Below are 6,000 nucleotides of genomic sequence, written 5' to 3'. Positions count from 1 at the left end.
GACCTCAAGTCAATAAAAAAAATAAATCTCCCCAAATTTTCTTTCTTCTTTTTTTCCCAGGAGACTTTCTTACCATTCCTTTCCCCCAGTTTCCGCAGACAGTCAGGCTGTCCCTGGACTGGGTGCCTGCCTGTATTCCTGAACCTGTGAACATAGCAGAATTCCTTGAGCACCTGTGTGCTGGGCACATCTCTAAGGAACTTGGGAGGTGCTGTTATCATTCCCATGCTACAGGGAGCGCAGACAGGCTGAATAGCTGCTCAAGGTCACAGAGCTAGGAAACGAGCAGAACCACAACATCAGCCTTCACACATGAGAGGACTTCCAAAGGCTTGTGAAAAACATGGAATGAAGACACTGTTACAGGCTGGTGCTGTGGGGCAGCGGGTAGAGCTACTACCCACCTGCCAATGCCAGCATCCTACACGGTGCCTTCTGGAGTCCCAGCTGCTCCACTTCTGGTCTAGCTCCCTGTTAACACGCCTGGGAGCAGGGAACAGCCTGAGGTCTTGGACCCCTTCACCCACGCGGGAGACCCAGAAGTAGTTCCTGGCTCTGGGTTCAGCCTGGCCTAGCCCTGGTCATGGTGGCCATTTCAGGAACGAACCAGCAGAACTCTCTTTCGCTCACTGTAACTCTATCTTTCAAATAAATAAAATAAATCTTTTTTTTTAAGAGATACATTGATTTTGCTGCAAAAAAATTTCTAAATTTCATGCATGGATTTTCATAATCTATATCTCATCAAAATTTTTTTCATGTAATTTTTTTGCAACAAGATAAACTTATTTTGAAAATTCCATTTCCATGGACTTTTCAAAGTTTCCTCATGAGTACTAATACCGCACAAACACACAAAATATTTGTGAAATTTTTCTTTAGGAAACAAGTACAAGAACTTGATATCGAGAATATACGAGAAAAAAAAAAAAAAAGCCTCTTACAGCTCCGAACCAAACTGGAAAATCCTAACATCTTCCACGAATCTTTTTAGCAAATGTAATCATAAGAGGAGAGAATAATTTGAATGGTCCCCAGAACTAAAAGCCGTACTGCAACCATGCATGTCACAGCCAGTGCCCTCTCCCCACGTTATGCAACAGCAGGCACTTCCGCCCCACCACAGCCAGCTTTCCAGTTCTCTACTGGCTATAAAACAAGCAAGACAATAGAACAATACAGCCCACTAAACCTGTTAGGAACCCCAAGCACAAGGCACCCCACTTCTCAAGACTGTCCCAACTTCCAGATCTGAAATTCCAGCTGGGCGGTCAGAAGCTTCAAGGTGTGCTGTACCCTACTGCTCTTCCATGCCCTCTGTGTGTTTTTACAACTTTTTAAAAGATTCATTTTTTATTGGAAAGTTAGATATATAGAGAGAAAGAGAGACAGAGAGGAAGATCTTCCTTCTGATAGTTTGCTCCCCAAGTGGCCACAATGGCTGGAGCTGAGCAGAACCAAAGTCAGGAGCCTGGAGCCTCTTCCAGGTCTCCCGCGCAGGTGCAGGGTCTCAAGGCTTTGGGCCGTCCTTGACTGCTTTCCCAGGCCACAAGCAGGCAGCTCTATAGGAAACGAGGTTGCAGGGACACGAACTGGTGCCCATATGGGATCCTGGCGCGTGCAAGGCAAGGACTTGAGCCACTAGGCTACTGCGTTGGACCCAAATTTTTACAGTTTTTACTTATTAATTTTTATTTATTTGAAATGCAGAGTAACTGAACGAGATCTTCTATGTGCTAATTCACTTCCCAAATGCTCTCAACAAGAGGTGTGGGAGCAGCCAAAGTTAGGAGCCTGGAACTCCATCTGGCTTCACACGAGAACACATGAGCTACCCTTGCTGTTCCCAGGGAGCCTACTGCAACAAAGCAGAATTGGATATGGAGCTGGGATTTGAACCCGGCATTACCATGTGCCAATGCCCATCTCCCTACACGTATTTAACAGCCCACAGAAACTGACCTGTGACTCAACACTTCTGGTTACTACCACTAAAGAATGATTCTGCTGGGAGGCTCAGGATAAACACAGACAATTCAAAGGCCTTTCTAGCCAAGAATTAGTCACTCTAATTGTAGATAAGAAAGAGCAGCCTGAGACACCAGGAGATAAAGTAACCACTGCATTTGGCTGTTGCAATTATTTGAGTTCCGCCAAAGAAAAACAAACTAAAATATAACCACCACAGCCCGGAATTGATGTAAAGGTTCTTGGGTCCAACAGGATTAGGGAATGCTGAGAAAGCAGATGAAGGCCCTGCTGGTCTACCACAGATGGGGTCTGATGAAAGGCAGTGCTACCCAGCTGACTACCACTGTCAGGATGGCAGGGCCCCGGCAGAGTGGACAGGAGTCTGGACAGCAGGCTGTTGCAAACCCTGTACGCTGAGCCTATTTCTGGTGGTGAGGAGTATACTTCCTAATAGGATCCAGTGTGACCCGCCCCCCTTCCGCCTCAGGAACAAGGAACAGAGCAGGCAAGAAACCTGGGGGGAAGGGCTGGGAATGAGAAAGCAGTGGCACGCTGCCACACACCTGAGCACAGCCAGCTGCTTGCTTAATGTGTATCTGGAAGACAAGCTTTCCAGCATCAAAGCTTTTTTTCTTTAAGATTTCCTTATTTTAGGTCGCAGAATTTCATCACTTTTTGGTACCTTCTCTGTTATCTGAACCAGATGGGGAAAAATCACCCTCCTTGGACACATGGAAGTATGTCCACAGACCTCCAGATCCCCAAGGTACTTTCTGAAACAAGTAAAGTGGAAAGCAGTCCACCTCGGCTGTCTGCACAGCTAGGAAGTCCTCTACCCAATGCCCTTGGACATCCTAGGATCTCTGCTGATTTTAAAAAGCAAATTTCTGGGGCCTGGCACAATGTCTCAATGCCTAAATCCTCACTTTGCAAGCACCAGGATCCCATATGGGCACTGGTTTATGTCCTGGCTGCTCCATTCCCCATCCAGTTCCTTGCTTATATCCTGGGAAAGCAGAGGAAGACGGCCCAAAGCTTTGGGATCCTGTACCAGTATGGGAGACCCAGAAGAAGCTCCTGGCTTCGGATCTGCTCGGCTCTGGCTATTATAGCCATTTGGGAATGAACCAGGAGATGGACAGTCTTTCCCTCTGTCTCTCCTTCTCTCCATAAATCTGATCTACCTTTCCAAAAAAAATAAATACATCTTTTTTTTTTAATCCTGTTTCTGGCGTTGGCATAGACTGTCACCATGTACGATTCTGGGATGGCACGTGGAGTGTCAGTGAGTCCGGCTGCTCTGCTCCTCACTCAGCTCTCTGCAAACGCACCTGAGAAAGCAGCAGGTGGCCCAGAGCCCCAGGTCCCTGCCATCCCACGGGAGGCTAGCACAAAGTCCTAGGTTCTTGGCTTCAGTCTGGCCCAGCCTGGACCGCAAGGCTAGCTGGGGAGTGAACCGGTAGATGGAGGATCTCTCTCCCCCTTACTCTGCCTTTCAAATGTATAAAATAAACCTTTAAAAATAATGTTAATCATAATCATAAAAACCTAGTTTCTAGGGCCTGTGTTGTGGCTCTGCTTCCAGTCTAGATCCTTCTACATGACAGGCCAGTATTTGGGTCCCTGCTACCAAGTGTGAGACCTGCAGGCAGTGCTGGGTCTTAGCCTGTCTTGGTGCCATCAACTGGGGAACAAACAGCAGATGAAAGATTCTCTCTGCCTTCTAAACAAATTAATCTTTTTTAAAAATGGCAAGCATCTTCTCCCTGAGGCAGGAGGCACAGATGCAGAGCCTCCTGGGGGTGGCAGAGGTGAGAGTGTGCAGTACCAGGGAGGCAGCAGGGCATGGGGAAGGACAGCTGGGGCAGGACCAGAACCAGCTCTGTGCAGCAGCCAGAAGGACTCTGCTCTCTCCCGCCTCCTTAGAGAACAGAGCCCGCACAACCCTGCATTTCATCAGATCACCACAGGCATGATTCTAAGACGGCTTCCCTGAGCATCCCCCTTCAGTCAGGGGAGCAAAGTGCCAGATCCTTTCCACATCCCGGGGCGGTGAGGGAAGGGAGAAAGAAATAACTGGATCCCCAAAGAACTAATTTATTCCAAAAAGGGAAATAATATAAAAGCAGTTCAATTTGCCAATGTTGTGTAAAGAAACAAGGGGAAACCACACAAGACCGCCCTCCATAAGAGCTTCCACGAGGCAGAAGGAAATCCCCCAGCTTCCCAAGGAGACACAGCCAGGAGGCAGAAAGACATCATTGCAAATATCTGAAACCATTGTAAGTACAAGCAAAAGGGATTCTGCCCACCCAGCTCTGTCCCCCTGCCCCACTGACGGTGATCACTGGATCATTTCCTGGCTTCCACGGGAGATTAGGCTCAGGCTCGGTGCCCCACAACCCCTCACCACTTCAGTACGCATGTGCTGAGCTCAGGGACACACCTGCACCATGACCAACCTCCGGGTGAGGACACAGCACGACTGGCCCCCCTGCCATTCACAGCCAGGTGTGCCCGCTGTCCCACAGCCGTTTTTTCTGTCTTTCCCCACCATATGCCATCGTCCTGTCCTGTTACACCCCTCTTAGAACAGCTCTTCACCCCTTCACCGGGCTTCTTCAATGTGGAACACTTTGAAGAGTACACAGGCCAGGCACTTTGTAGAATCTCCCAGAAATGGAAGTAGCTGTGTCCGGTCAATGCAGGTTACGGTGGATGTGGTGGGACTCCCCGACCCCAGGGCAGCCTGCTGTACCTCCTCGCTGGAGAGACTAGCTTCCATCACCTTGTCCAGATGGGTTCCACAACAGGATGGTCATCTTTTTTTTTTTTTAATTTCAAGTTCATTGTATCTCTTTTAAAATTTATACGGTGTATGAATCTGAATGGTGAGAACTTCACCATGGGGCTGGCACCACGGTGTTTGAAGCTAAGCCTCTGCTGAGTGCCAGTTTGATTCCCAGCTGCTCCACTTCTGATCCAGCTCCCTGCTAATGTGCCTGGAAAAGCAGAAGATGATGGCTTGGGTCCGTGCACTCACATGAGCGACCCGCAAGAGTCTCCTGGCTCCTGGCTTTGGACCATACAGTTTCGGCCATCTGCAGACATTTCACGAATGAACCAGTAGATAGAAAATTCTCTCTCTCTCTGTGTGTAACTTCCTTTCAAATAAAAAAATAAATCACATATAAAAAAAGCTTTATGACATAAGATCTACAAAGAATCTTATTGTATGTATACCATGTGGAATCATGACAGTTCTTGGAGATTTTAAAAAGCATCGAGAACTGATCAATTCTAAAGCTGCATAGCAGCGAGCAGGGTAACTCTGTCTTAGACTTCTGCCATGGAGCAAGGCTGGGCTGGTCCTGGCTCACACAGGCAGCTGACCGGCCTGTGTCAGGCAGGAGCCATGCGCACATCCTGCTGGAGGCACTCTGCCCGGGACCTGGGCATCCATACACCTGCCCCATCATTTCCCTTCCCTTGGATCCTTAGTGAGGGCCAATAGTAACCGAGCTGACCCAGGGAGTGCCTGCAGCCTGACCTTAGGGATTTAGGAGGCAGAAGATTCACGCACCCCACAAACCTATACAAGGATTAGCTACTCTTCTCACCTTGGGGACCTGGTGACGTGGCTCATTTTTGCATGCCTGGTTTTGCTTACCTGTAGCACGTGACTGGAAGCCACAAGGACATGAGGCCAAAGCCTCCTCATCCCTTCTTGCATGTCACCTGAGCAGGTGGAGAAGTCATAAAAATGGTCTTCCCACACTTACTGGCACATGTGAGAGCCAGGTCTGGCGTAAGACCTGGAGAGATTCCACAAGGGACTCCAGACTAGCCCCTAGTACCCATCAGTACAGGTTAGAGCTGGGTATGAGGGAGGGTTGGGGCCTGACTGGGGTTCCTGGGGGTCACCCTGACCAGACCAAAGCACCTGCTGTAGCATGCAAGGCTGGGTCGCAGGATGTACCTGGAAGAAGTCCTCGGGGGAGGGGGGTCTACCCCACTAGGCTACAGTAT

This window comes from Ochotona curzoniae, unplaced genomic scaffold (assembly GCF_017591425.1).
Source record: "Ochotona curzoniae isolate NIBS_2020 unplaced genomic scaffold, NIBS_Ocur_1.0 contig_3520, whole genome shotgun sequence".
Lineage (NCBI taxonomy): Eukaryota > Metazoa > Chordata > Mammalia > Lagomorpha > Ochotonidae > Ochotona > Ochotona curzoniae.
This window is presented reverse-complemented; position numbering follows the sequence as displayed.